This window comes from Salmo salar, chromosome 12, assembly GCF_965601325.2.
Source record: "Salmo salar chromosome 12, fSalSal1, whole genome shotgun sequence".
In the NCBI taxonomy this organism is placed as follows: Eukaryota; Metazoa; Chordata; class Actinopteri; order Salmoniformes; family Salmonidae; genus Salmo; species Salmo salar.
Genome location: NC_138302.1, coordinates 13868293 through 13880000, shown reverse-complemented (window position 1 = coordinate 13880000; position 11708 = coordinate 13868293). Strand labels below are relative to the sequence as shown.

At 45.5% G+C, this 11708-nt stretch overlaps 1 long non-coding RNA gene across 1 annotated transcript in view; it reads right to left on the bottom strand.

The window, feature by feature from the left end:
• Positions 1-631: 631 nt before the first annotated feature.
• Positions 632-11708, bottom strand: part of LOC145859402 (uncharacterized) — a 28532-nt gene continuing 17455 nt past the window's right edge. Inside the window, exons 2-4 of the long non-coding RNA XR_014379605.1 lie at positions 3752-3869; positions 2993-3076; positions 632-800 (exon numbers count right to left, since the gene is read on the bottom strand). This is a non-coding gene — a long non-coding RNA (uncharacterized LOC145859402). The remainder of the gene's footprint in view (positions 801-2992; positions 3077-3751; positions 3870-11708) is intronic.

Below are 11708 nucleotides of genomic sequence, written 5' to 3'. Positions count from 1 at the left end.
GAGGGAGAGAGGAGGGAGGAGGGAGGAGGGAGAGAGGGAGAGAGGAGGGAGAGAGGAGGGAGAGAGGAGGGAGGAGGGAGAGAGGGAGAGAGGAGGGAGAGAGAGCGGGAGAGAGGGAGGAGGGAGATAGGAGGGAGGAGGGAGAGAGAGGGAGAGAGGAGGGAGAGAGGGAGGGAGGAGGGAGAGAGAGAGGGAGAGAGTGAGGAGGGAGAGAGGAGGGAGAGAGAGGGAGAGAGAGAAGGAGAGAGCAGGGAGAGAGGGAGGGAGGAGGGAGAGAGGGAGAGAGAGAGGGAGGAGGGAGAGAGAGGGAGAGAGAGAGGGAGAGAGAGAGGGAGGAGAGAGGAGGGAGAGAGGGAGGGAGAGAGGGAGGGATGAAGGAGAGAGGAGGGAGAGAGAGAGGGAGGAGAGAGAGAGGAGGGAGGGAGATAGAGAGAGAGACAGAGAGAGGGAGGGAGAGAGAGAGCAAGAGGGATCGAGGGAGGGAGGGAGGGGAGGAGAGAGAAAGAGGGCGAGAGAGAGAGAGAGAGAGAGAGAGAGAGAGAGAGAGAGAGAGAGAGAGAGAGAGAGGGGGGGGGATGAAGGGAGGGAGGGAGTAAGAGTAGTAGTATTGATTGGGGCTTCAAGGAAAACAGTGCTGAGTACCGAACCACTGGCACACACATACACACACCTCTGGGCCATGATCTTGAGTGCGTCCGGGAGGTAACACTGTGTGTTCTCCATCTGAAATTGGTCCGCGTCACAGATCTTATCGTCCGTGCGTCCGTAGTTCGCCGTCTCAATCATTATGACGTCACTTCCTAGAAAAGGTCATTTCCCAGGAAGACAAAATGTTTGAATTCAGCTGTTCAAAAGTATTGTTAGGAAAAGTTAAACAAAGGGTCAAATATATAATGTATCATTCTAGTAAAGCAGGGAGAGACTAGTTATAATGTATCATTCTAGTAAAGCAGGGAGAGACTAGTTATAATGTATCATTCTAGTAAAGCAGGGAGAGACTAGTTATAATGTATCATTCTAGTAAAGCAGGGACAGACTAGTTATAATGTATCATTCTAGTAAAGCAGGGAGAGACTAGTTATAATGTATCATTCTAGTAAAGCAGGGAGAGACTAGTTATAATGTATCATTCTAGTAAAGCAGGGAGAGACTAGTTATAATGTATCATTCTAGTAAAGCAGGGAGAGACTAGTTATAATGTATCATTCTAGTAAAGCAGGGAGAGACTAGTTATAATGTATCATTCTAGTAAAGCAGGGAGAGACTAGTTATAATGTATCATTCTAGTAAAGCAGTGAAAGACTAGTTATAATGTATCATTCTAGTAAAGCAGTGAGACTAGTTATAATGTATCATTCTAGTAAAGCAGGGAGAGACTAGTTATAATGTATCATTCTAGTAAAGCAGTGAAAGACTAGTTATAATGTATCATTCTAGTAAAGCAGTGAGACTAGTTATAATGTATTATTCCAGTAAAGCAGGGAAAGACTAGTTATAATGTATCATTCTAGTAAAGCAGGGAAAGACTAGCTAAAATGTATCATTCTAGTAAAGCAGTGAGACTAGTTATAATGTATCATTCTAGTAAAGCAGGGAAAGACTAGTTATAATGTATCATTCTAGTAAAGCAGGGAAAGACTAGTTATAATGTATCATTCTAGTAAAGCAGGGAAAGACTAGCTAAAATGTATCATTCTAGTAAAGCAGTGAGACTAGTTATAATGTATCATTCTAGTAAAGCAGGGAAAGACTAGTTATAATGTATCATTCTAGTAAAGCAGGGAAAGACTAGTTATAATGTATCATTCTAGTAAAGCAGGGAAAGACTAGCTAAAATGTATCATTCTAGTAAAGCAGTGAGACTAGTCAAAATGTACTTTGATAGTAATGAGGTTGGATGTAGTAGTCTATCAAAGTACTGCGGTTGGATGTGGTTGTCTTTGATAGACTGCTACATCCAAACTCATTACTTTATAGACTACTACATCCAACCTCATTACTTCAATAGTCTGCTACATCCAACCTCATTACTTTATAGACTACTACATCCAACCTCATTACTTCAATAGTCTACTACATCCAACCTCATTACTTTATAGACTACTACATCCAACCTCATTACTTCAATAGTCTACTACATCCAACCTCATTACTTCAATAGTCTACTACATCCAACCTCATTACTTCAATAGTCTACTACATCCAACCTCATTACTTTATAGACTACTACATCCAACCTCATTACTTCAATAGTCTACTACATCCAACCTCATTACTTCAATAGTCTACTACATCCAACCTCATTACTTCAATAGTCTACTACATCCAACCTCATTACTTCAATAGTCTACTACATCCAACCTCATTACTTCAATAGTCTACTACATTGAACCTCATTACTTCAATAGTCTACTACATTGAACCTCATTACTTCAATAGTCTACTACATCCAACCTCATTACTTCAATAGTCTACTACATCCAACCTCATTACTTTATAGACTACTACATCCAACCTCATTACTTCAATAGTCTACTACATCCAACCTCATTACTTCAATAGTCTACTACATCCAACCTCATTACTTCAATAGTCTGCTACATCCAAACTCATTACTTTATAGACTACTACATCCAACCTCATTACTTCAATAGTCTACTACATCCAACCTCATTACTTCAATAGTCTACTACATCCAACCTCATTACTTCAATAGTCTACTACATCCAACCTCATTACTTTGATAGTCTACTACATTCAACCTCATTACAGCTACAGCACATGATTTCATCACAATTAACTACACACGCACGCACACACATGTACAAACATGCATACGCACACACACAGACACACACACGCACAGACACACACACACACACACACACAGCCACACAGCCACACACACACACACACACACACACACACACACACACACAGCCACACAGCCACACACACACACACAGCCACACACACAGACACACATGCCTACCTGGACAGCGCAGCTCGATAGGGTAGCCCTCACACGCTAGCTCCCTCCTCAGGATGCCGAAGGGAATCGCAGCTCTGGACATAGCTGGGTGAGAGACAACAGTTCATTAATGAACACCTCGTTAAGACAGACATTCTAATTAATAGTTAAGGGATTCCTACCTTCCTCTGTGTGTGTGTGAGAGAGTGAGTGAGTGAGTGAGTGAATGTGTGAGTGAATGAATGAATGTGTGAGTGGATGAGTGTTAGGCAGTCAGTCAGTCAGTCAGTCAGTCAGTCAGTCAGTCAGTCAGTCAGTCAGTCAGTCAGTCAGTTAGTTAGTTAGTTAGTTAGTTAGTTAGTTAGTTAGTTAGTTAGTCTGTTAGGCAATCAGTCAGTTAGTTAGTTATCCAATTAGGCAACCAGTTAGTTAGTCAGTCAGTTTGTTAGTTAGTCAGTCAGACACTTACTTAGTTAGTTAGTTAGTTAGTTAGTTAGTTAGTTAGTTAGTTAGTTAGTTAGTTAGTTAGTTAGTTAGTTAGTTAGTTAGTTAGTTAGTTAGTTAGTCTGTTAGGCAATCAGTCAGTTTGTTAGTTATCCAATTAGGCAACCAGTTAGTTAGTCAGTCAGTCAGTTAGGCAGTCAGTCAGTCAGTTTGTTAGTTAGTCAGTCAGACAGTTAGTTAGTTAGTTAGTTAGTTAGTTAGTTAGTTAGTTAGTTAGTTAGTTAGTTAGTTAGTTAGTTAGACAGTTAGTTAAGTAATTAGGGATGTGATTCCTACCTTGGCCAGAGGGGGCAACGTGAGTTAGGGTGGTGACAGACACACACAGGAACCACAGTGACAGAGCCATGGCGGGGGGAGAGTCAGGACCAGATACCACCAGGCACGTCAGGAGAGCCTGAGGATGAAGAGGAGAAGAATTTAAGTGAGAGGGAGTGTGTGTGTTTGTGTGTCTGTGTGTCTGTGTGTGGCGTTCGTGTGAGCTGATTTATGTGGATGTCCACTGATTATGACAATGGTATGCACACCTCCCTGTGAGTCATTTAAATGGCCCGGCAGAGTTGGTGTGTGGTGTTAAAGCAGGGGGAGATCACAGGGTTGTGACACACACACACACACAGAGAGAGAGATACAACAATGTAAAAGAGGAAGACAGATTGAGACAGTTTGAGAGGTGGAAAAAGAGAGAGCAGTGTAGAAAGAGGAAGAAAGACGAGAAAGAGAGAGTAAAACAAGGATAGAGAAAAACAGTGAGAGATGAAGGGAAAGCTGCCGCTGCACAGTACTCCCTCGTTCCACTGTTACCATGGTGACAGGATGTCACAGTCAGAGAAAGACGGGAGGGAGGGAAGGACGGAGGGAGTAAGGAAGAGGAGCGAAGAGGAGAGGGAACGAGACGGAGGGAATGAGAGTAAAGGGTTGTCTACACACGCACACATACGTATACACACACACACACACACACAAACACACACACACACACACACACACACACACACACACACACACACACACACACACACACACACACACACACCACACACACACACACACACACACACACACACACACACTGCCCTTCTGCAACCTTCGGCCATTTTTCAGTAAACGTAAATAAATTATACACCAGACAGGAACTCATCTATTAGAGTGGAATGAGCTTAGGGCGATCGTAAGGTTATCATAAGGTGGTCGTAAGACGATTATAAGTTGTTTGTAAGGTATTCGTTAGATTTTGAGTTGGGTTTTGAGTGTGGTGAAGGAGATCGTTAGGTTGTCAGAAGGTGATTGTAAGGTGATCGTAAGGTTGTCGTGAGTAGATTATAGGATGTTAATAATAATTGGATTTAAAGGCCTTTCAAAAAACCAAAGGACACTGTACAGCAAAAAAAGAGGGGAAAAGCAAGGATAAAACTATTACAATTCAAATGTAGCTACTTACTGTCAGCTAGGGCTGAGTGAGGAGGCAGCGCTACACTGGGGGGAAAGCCAGACTGACCAGGTGGGTTTGAGTCTGGTTGTTAAAAAAAAAAGTTTTACCTTTATTTAACTAGGCAAGTCAGTTAAGAACAAATTCTTATTTTCAATGACGGTCTAGGAACAGTGGGTTAACTGCCTTGTTCAGGGGCAGAACGACAGATTTTTACCTTGTCAGCTCGGGAGTTCTCTCATTTGTGTCTGGAAGTAGCTAGCTAGCAAGCTAGCCAACTTTAGCAAGTTAGCTTGGGTGCTTGGTTGGGACAAGCATGCATTGGCAGGCAAGCTGCAGAAGGACGAGCAGGATACTTACTATTTCCCATTGTTTATCAGTGCAATTTTGACAGCAAACTAGCTGAAAAAGTTTGAGAGGGTTTTTCTAATGTTCTTTCATTAGATTTTAGCTCATTTTGCTCTGGCTAGCATTAGTTGTTGATCTTGTTGTTAGCCTACCTTTTTTATGGTTGTTTGAGCAATGGGACTGTAAAGTTCCCAAATGTAAGAGGACTCCCATGGTATTTACATATTTGCAGAAATCAATTCAGGGGAATTTTGTTGCTTTTGCCAAAATGCGTTCTAATGATCTAAAGTCGCGCTGTTGCAACTGCCTGTAAACACACACAGTCCAGTTCAAAGGGAATGATGCAGGTCCAACTGCCTGTAAACACACACAGTCCAGTTCAAAGTGAATGATGGCAGGTCCAACTGCCTGTAAACAAACACAGTCCAGTTCAAAGGGAATGATGGCAGGTCCAACTGCCTGTAAACACACAGTCCAGTTCAAAGGGAATGATGGCAGGTGCAACTGCCTGTAAACACACACAGTCCAGTTCAAAGGGAATGATGGCAGGCCCAACTGCCTGTAAACACACAGTCCAGTTCAAAGGTAATGATGGCAGGTCCAACTGCCTTTAAACACACACAGTCCAGTTCAAAGTGAATGATGGCAGGTCCAACTGCCTGTAAACACACACAGTCCAGTTCAAAGGGAATGATGGCAGGTCCAACTGCCTGTAAACACACAGTCCAGTTCAAAGGGAATGATGGCAGGTCCAACTGCCTGTTAACACACACAGTCCAGTTCAAAGTGAATGATGGCAGGTCCAACTGCCTGTAAACACACACAGTCCAGTTCAAAGTTAATGATGCAGGTCCAACTGCCTGTAAACACACACAGTCCAGTTCAAAGTGAATGATGGCAGGTCCAACTGCCTGTAAACACACACAGTCCCGTTCAAAGTGAATGATGGCAGGTCCAACTGCCTGTAAACACACACAGTCCAGTTCAAAGTGAATGATGGCAGGTCCAACTGCCTGTAAACACACACAGTCCAGTTCAAGTGAATGATGCAGGTCCTACTGCCTGTAAACACGCACAGTCCAGTTCAAAGTGAATGATGGCAGGCCCTACTGCCTGTAAACACACACAGTCCAGTTCAAAGGGGTGATGGCAGGTCCAACTGCCTGTAAACACACAGTCCAGTTCAAAGGGCATGATGGCATGTCCAACTGCCTGTAAACACACAGTCCAGTTCAAAGGGGTGATGGCAGGTCCAACTGCCTGTAAACACACAGTCCAGTTCAAAGGGAATGATGGCAGGTGCAACTGCCTGTAAACACAAACAGTCCAGTTCAAAGGGAATGATGGCAGGGCCAACTGCCTGTAAACACACAGTCCAGTTCAAAGGGAATGATGGCAGGCCCAACTGCCTGTAAACACACAGTCCAGTTCAAAGGGAATGATGGCAGGCCGTACTGCCTGTAAACACACAGTCCAGTTCAAAGGGAATGATGGCAGGTCCAACTGCCTGTAAACACACACAGTCCAGTTCAAAGGGAATGATGGCAGGTCCAACTGCCTGTAAACACACACAGTCCAGTTCAAAGTGAATGATGGCAGGTCCAACTACCTGTAAACACACACAGTCCAGTTCAAAGTGAATGATGCAGGTCCAACTGCCTGTAAACACACACAGTCCAGTTCAAAGTGAATGATGGCAGGTCCAACTGCCTGGAAACACACACAGTCCAGTTCAAAGTGAATGATGCAGGTCCAACTGCCTGTAAACACACACAGTCTAGTTCAAAGGGAATTATGGCAGGTCCAACTGCCTGTAAACACACAGTCCAGTTCAAAGGGGTGATGGCAGGTCCAACTGCCTGTAAACACACAGTCCAGTTCAAAGGGAATGATGGCAGGTCCAACTGCCTGTAAACACACACAGTCCAGTTCAAAGGGAATGATGGCAGGTCCAACTGCCTGTAAACACACAGTCCAGTTCAAAGGGGTGATGGCAGGTCCAACTGCCTGTAAACACACAGTCCAGTTCAAAGGGTATGATGGCAGGTCCAACTGCCTGTAAACACACAGTCCAGTTCAAAGGGAATTATGGCAGGTCCAACTGCCTGTAAACACACAGTCCAGTTCAAAGGGAATGATGGCAGGTCCAACTGCCTGTAAACACACAGTCCAGTTCAAAGGGAATGATGGCAGGTCCAACTGCCTGTAAACACACAGTCCAGTTCAAAGGGAATGATGGCAGGTCCAACTGCCTGTAAACACACACAGTCCAGTTCAAAGGGAATGATGGCAGGTCCAACTGCCTGTTAACACACACAGTCCAGTTCAAAGTGAATGATGGCAGGTCCAACTGCCTGTAAAGACACACAGTCCAGTTCAAAGTTAATGATGCAGGTCCAACTGCCTGTAAACACACACAGTCCAGTTCAAAGTGAATGATGGCAGGTCCAACTGCCTGTAAACACACACAGTCCCGTTCAAAGTGAATGATGGCAGGTCCAACTGCCTGTAAACACACACAGTCCAGTTCAAAGTGAATGATGGCAGGTCCAACTGCCTGTAAACACACACAGTCCAGTTCAAGTGAATGATGCAGGTCCTACTGCCTGTAAACACGCACAGTCCAGTTCAAAGTGAATGATGGCAGGCCCTACTGCCTGTAAACACACACAGTCCAGTTCAAAGGGGTGATGGCAGGTCCAACTGCCTGTAAACACACAGTCCAGTTCAAAGGGCATGATGGCATGTCCAACTGCCTGTAAACACACAGTCCAGTTCAAAGGGGTGATGGCAGGTCCAACTGCCTGTAAACACACAGTCCAGTTCAAAGGGAATGATGGCAGGTGCAACTGCCTGTAAACACAAACAGTCCAGTTCAAAGGGAATGATGGCAGGGCCAACTGCCTGTAAACACACAGTCCAGTTCAAAGGGAATGATGGCAGGCCCAACTGCCTGTAAACACACAGTCCAGTTCAAAGGGAATGATGGCAGGCCGTACTGCCTGTAAACACACAGTCCAGTTCAAAGGGAATGATGGCAGGTCCAACTGCCTGTAAACACACACAGTCCAGTTCAAAGGGAATGATGGCAGGTCCAACTGCCTGTAAACACACACAGTCCAGTTCAAAGTGAATGATGGCAGGTCCAACTACCTGTAAACACACACAGTCCAGTTCAAAGTGAATGATGCAGGTCCAACTGCCTGTAAACACACACAGTCCAGTTCAAAGTGAATGATGGCAGGTCCAACTGCCTGGAAACACACACAGTCCAGTTCAAAGTGAATGATGCAGGTCCAACTGCCTGTAAACACACACAGTCTAGTTCAAAGGGAATTATGGCAGGTCCAACTGCCTGTAAACACACAGTCCAGTTCAAAGGGGTGATGGCAGGTCCAACTGCCTGTAAACACACAGTCCAGTTCAAAGGGAATGATGGCAGGTCCAACTGCCTGTAAACACACACAGTCCAGTTCAAAGGGAATGATGGCAGGTCCAACTGCCTGTAAACACACAGTCCAGTTCAAAGGGGTGATGGCAGGTCCAACTGCCTGTAAACACACAGTCCAGTTCAAAGGGTATGATGGCAGGTCCAACTGCCTGTAAACACACAGTCCAGTTCAAAGGGAATTATGGCAGGTCCAACTGCCTGTAAACACACAGTCCAGTTCAAAGGGAATGATGGCAGGTCCAACTGCCTGTAAACACACAGTCCAGTTCAAAGGGAATGATGGCAGGTCCAACTGCCTGTAAACACACAGTCCAGTTCAAAGGGAATGATGGCAGGTCCAACTGCCTGTAAACACACACAGTCCAGTTCAAAGGGAATGATGGCAGGCCCTACTTCCTGTAAACACACACAGTCCAGTTCAAAGGGAATGATGCGGGTCCAACTGCCTGTAAACACACACAGTCCAGTTCAAAGGGAATGGTGGCAGGTCCAACTGCCTGTAAACACACACAGTCCAGTTCAAAGGGAATGATGGCAGGTCCAACTGCCTGTAAACAAACACAGTCCAGTTCAAAGGGAATGATGGCAGGTCCAACTGCCTGTAAAAACACAGTCCAGTTCAAAGGGAATTATGGCAGGTCCAACTGCCTGTAAACACACAGTCCAGTTCAAAGGGAATGATGGCAGGTCCAACTGCCTGTAAACACACAGTCCAGTTCAAAGTGAATGATGGCAGGTCCAACTGCCTGTAAACAAACACAGTCCAGTTCAAAGGGAATGATGGCAGGTCCAACTGCCTGTAAACACACAGTCCAGTTCAAAGGGAATTATGGCAGGTCCAACTGCCTGTAAACACACAGTCCAGTTCAAAGGGAATGATGGCAGGTCCAACTGCCTGTAAACACACAGTCCAGTTCAAAGGGAATGATGGCAGGTCCAACTGCCTGTAAACACACAGTCCAGTTCAAAGGAAATGATGGCAGGCCCAACTGCCTGTAAACACACACAGTCCAGTTCAAAGGGAATGATGGCAGGTCCAACTGCCTGTAAACACACACAGTCCAGTTCAAAGGGAATGATGGCAGGCCCTACTTCCTGTAAACACACACAGTCCAGTTCAAAGGGAATGATGCGGGTCCAACTGCCTGTAAACACACACAGTCCAGTTCAAAGGGAATGCTGGCAGGTCCAACTGCCTGTAAACACACACAGTCCAGTTCAAAGGGAATGATGGCAGGTCCAACTTCCTGTAAACACACATAGTCCAGTTCAAAGGGAATGATGCGGGTCCAACTGCCTGTAAACACACACAGTCCAGTTCAAAGGGAATGGTGGCAGGTCCAACTGCCTGTAAACACACACAGTCCAGTTCAAAGGGAATGATGGCAGGTCTAACTGCCTGTAAACAAACACAGTCCAGTTCAAAGGGAATGATGGCAGGTCCAACTGCCTGTAAACACACAGTCCAGTTCAAGGGGAATGATGGCAGGTGCAACTGCCTGTAAACACACACAGTCCAGTTCAAAGGGAATGATGCAGGTCCAACTGCCTGTAAACACACACAGTCCAGTTCAAAGTGACTGATGGCAGGTCCAACTGCCTGTAAACAAACACAGTCCAGTTCAAAGGGAATGATGGCAGGTACAACTGCCTGTAAACACACAGTCCAGTTCAAAGGGAATGATGGCAGGTGCAACTGCCTGTAAACACACACAGTCCAGTTCAAAGGGAATGATGGCAGGCCCAACTGCCTGTAAACACACAGTCCAGTTCAAAGGTAATGATGGCAGGTCCAACTGCCTGTAAACACACACAGTCCAGTTCAAAGGGAATGATGGCAGGTCCAACTGCCTGTAAACACACACAGTCCAGTTCAAAGGGAATGATGGCAGGTCCAACTGCCTGTAAACACACACAGTCCAGTTCAAAGTGAATGATGGCAGGTCCAACTGCCTGTAAACACACACAGTCCAGTTCAAAGTTATTGATGCAGGTCCAACTGCCTGTAAACACACACAGTCCAGTTCAAAGTGAATGATGGCAGGTCCAACTGCCTGTAAACACACACAGTCCAGTTCAAAGTGAATGATGGCAGGTCCAACTGCCTGTAAACACACACAGTCCAGTTCAAAGTGAATGATGGCAGGTCCAACTGCCAGTAAACACACACAGTCCAGTTCAAGTGAATGATGCAGGTCCTACTGCCTGTAAACACGCACAGTCCAGTTCAAAGTGAATGATGGCAGGTCCAACTGCCTGTAAACACACACAGTCCAGTTCAAAGGGAATGATGGCAGGTCCAACTGCCTGTAAACACACAGTCCAGTTCAAAGGGAATAATGCAGGTCCAACTGCCTGTAAACACACACAGTCCAGTTCAAAGGGAATGATGGCAGGTCCAACTGCCTGTAAACACACACAGTCCAGTTCAAAGGGAATGATGGCAGGTCCAACTGCCTGTAAACACACAGTCCAGTTCAAAGGGGTGATAGCAGGTCCAACTGCCTGTAAACACACAGTCCAGTTCAAAGGGAATGATGGCAGGTGCAACTGCCTGTAAACACACACAGTCCAGTTCAAAGGGAATGATGGCAGGCCCAACTGCCTGTAAACACACAGTCCAGTTCAAAGGGAATGATGGCAGGTCCAACTGCCTGTAAACACACACAGTCCAGTTCAAAGGAAATGATGGCAGGTCCAACTGCCTGTAAACACACAGTCCAGTTCAAAGGGAATGATTGCAGGTCCAACTGCCTGTAAACACACAGTCCAGTTCAAAGGGAATGATGGCAGGTCCAACTGCCTGTAAACACACAGTCCAGTTCAAAGTGAATGATGGCATGTCCAACTACCTGTAAACACACACAGTCCAGTTCAAAGTGAATGATGCAGGTCCAACTGCCTGTAAACACACACAGTCCAGTTCAAAGTGAATGATGGCAGGTCCAACTGCCTGGAAACACACACAGTCCAGTTCAAAGTGAATGATGCAGGTCCAACTGCCTGGA